Raw genomic sequence first — 3,105 nt, forward strand, 5'->3', positions numbered from 1 at the left:
AAGTATGTGTTTATTGTACAGTCACTATACCTGTGTGAAAAGATTACATTATATATTGACATTCCCAGATTCATCACAATGTTCCAAACTCACAGGAAATCAATGATCAGAAAAATCTGCATATTTAAAATGCAACATATCACAGCAGAATTTCTCCACAAAAATAAAAATGAAAAAATTGCAACCATAGTAAATTTCTGAGTGACTCATGTTAGTCGAGCAAGGAAAGCCGTTTACTGATGGTGAGTTAATTAAGTCATGTTTGATTGCAGCAGCTAAAGACATATTTCTGGAGAAAATAAACTTGTTTAAGACCAGTAGCCTTTCACTGAGAACAGTTCCTTGAAGAGTTGGGGACACTGGGAGCAACATCAATAGTTAATTAAAAAACAAAGTATTAAACGATTTCCACAGGTTTTCCTTGTCTCTTGATGAGTTGACAGATGTTACTAATACCGTTCAGTACATTGTTTATTCAAGGAGTCAATGCTGAGTTTGACTGAAGAATTAGCCTCTATAAACTGTCAGCATGGAACAACTATAGATGAGAATATTTTCAAAGAAGCTGAGAAAGCTTTAATTCAGTACAATCTGAAGTGGAATCTGCTAAGATGAGTTCCATCTGATGGTGATAAATATGTGTGGAGCAGAGAAGGCTTACCTGAACAAATTTATAAGGCTTGTGAAATGATAGGTATTTAAAGCCTGTGGTTAATCTTGTTATTCATCAGTGGGTCATTTGCAGAAAGTTTTTCAATTTCTTGTGCTTTTGAACCAGTAGCCTCCATGTTAAACTTCATTTACTCTGGTGGACTTAACAATCATCAGTTCTGTGAACTTTTGTCAAAAATAGAAGCTGAATATTTTGCCTTGCCCTGCTATACAGCAGTTTGATGGCTTAGCAGTGGTAGTTTTAACGCAATTTTTGAACTCAGGCCTGAGACTGAATTTTTTTGAAATGAGAACTTCCCTCGATCACTTTTATTGAACACTGACTGGTTTTGAAAATTCGCTTTTGCTGCAGACTTGGTCAATTTCTCAATATAAAATTACAAGGCAGACAGTGCCCATATGCAAATGTAATGCTGTGGGAAAGTCATTTTAAGAACAACTGATGCTGCTTGAATCACAAGTAATGTCAAGCTGTTTAATATACTTCCTGTGCTGTCAAAGTTTTAAAAAGAAGCAAGATCTTCATTCCCACAAAAATTTGCAGGAGATATATTCTCTATGCTCAAACTACAGTTCCAAAAGCATTTTTGGATCTTAATGCATGTGGAAAGGAAATTTCCATATTTCAAAATCCATGTAACTTTGCAGCTCAGTATCTTCCACCTAACCTTCAATTGGAAGTGATTAATCTGCAATATAATGACATGGTAATTGGCAAATATCAAGAGAAGAACCTAATAGAATTCTGTAAATTACTTCCAAGTGATAAATATGCTCAATTAAAATCATACTCTCATAGATTGATATCAGTATTTGGCCATATCTTCTGTGTAAAAGGTGTTTTCAAAGATGAAATGCATAAAATCACTTTACAGATCAGCATTAACAGATGAATATGTGGAACTGATTTTGATGACAGGGAATTCAAACTTTGAATCCCAATTAAATGAACTATTATCTTCCAACAAAGAATTCCATTCTTCTCATTAGTAGACCTGAATTACAAATGATTGTGCTCAATTATCATTACACTTTGGATTTCATCAATAAAAGTTTTGTGGAAATTTGTTTTCTCTCTTTTTATTTAAGTTTCTATATAATATCCTCAATTTTGCCTCTTGGTTCACAAACCTAAAATATTTACTTTCTGGCTCATTACAGAAAAAATTTGCTGACCTCTGGTTTTGATCAATCCTGTTCTATCCCCTGGGGCTGGAAACACTGCTGGGTCAAATAAAAATTGGTATTGTTTTAACATGGGAATTCCATCAAAATAATGTATCTTGATACTAGCAAGGATCTGATGGTGTCATATGAGTAAGAAAAGTGATTGGTTACAGTTAATTCGGATACATGGCTACATCATCCCTATTGCTCCAGCTGACACTGAGCAAGCCACCACATATGAGGTGGCTGAGGCTATTCTAGAACAGCCAAGCTGCCAGCTGACTGCAGACACATAAGTAGACTCAGGAGGAACCAGCAAAAGCCAGCCTATATCAGAAGAATTGCCTAAGCAACCCATAGGATCCTGAAAATGAATAAATGTTTCTTTTTTTGTTTGTTTGTTTTTTTAGGTAGCCAGTCTTTTTATCAGCACCATTTGCTTGTGCTCATCTATTGTACCCCTTTTTAGAAGACCTATTTCTTTTGCTTTGTTAAAAAAAAACAAACCCCGATTTCTCAACACCTTAGTGTGACAAAATGTTCCAGGATTAAGTTATGTAATTGCATTGCAAAATAATAATGCATCTACCTTTCAGCAGCCTTATGCAAACCACTATTTAATTTTACCTACTCAGATTTAACAATTCTGCAATGCACAACAACCCTTCATGTGATTTCATGGGATGCCCTGAAAAGGGCTCTTTTTTTCAATGTTGAGGTATGGCAGATCCTGTACTCTCAGCCACCAAAGCCCTAGAGTACATCCCTGGGGTTTGAGCTTGTAGACTACCATGGCTGTGACTGCTTTGGGCTTGGCGTACTCTGTGTAGGTGACTGTATCCTGGATCATGTTCATCAGAAAGACTTGGAGCACCCTGCCGGTCTCCCGTTGGAAGAGGCTAGAGATGGGCTTAATGCCTCCATGCTGGGCCAGACACTGGATGGCAGGCTTCCTGATCCCCAGGTTTTTGCACAGCAGTTTTCCATGGTGCTTGGCCCCTCCCTTCCCTGGGCCTTTTCCACCCTTACCATGACTAGACATGGTTGCTTTTGCAATATAAACATTTGTGATTTTAAGCCTCTAAGTTTGTTACACAGCAAAAGCTAACTGTTGTAGGTAATCAAGGTAAGATTGATTGAGAGATATCTTCTTTTTGCCCCTTCACTGTACCCCAGGAGATGGACCTATATGAACAGCATCATTAGTTCCCTTGTGTCAGAAGATCAGAAAGAGAGAGGAGAATGAGGGAGGTCAAAGTATTAACT

General features: G+C 37.2%; 1 pseudogene; it reads right to left on the minus strand.

Annotated features, from left to right (window-relative positions):
• Positions 1-2,577: 2,577 nt before the first annotated feature.
• On the minus strand, positions 2,578-2,881 carry LOC113620257 (histone H4-like; annotated as a pseudogene).
• Between the last annotated feature and the right edge of the window lie 224 nt (positions 2,882-3,105).

The sequence above is a fragment of the Aethalodelphis obliquidens genome, unplaced genomic scaffold (genome assembly GCF_003676395.1).
Source record: "Aethalodelphis obliquidens isolate GAN/ISIS:26980383/991018 unplaced genomic scaffold, ASM367639v1 scaffold7, whole genome shotgun sequence".
In the NCBI taxonomy this organism is placed as follows: Eukaryota; Metazoa; Chordata; class Mammalia; order Artiodactyla; family Delphinidae; genus Aethalodelphis; species Aethalodelphis obliquidens.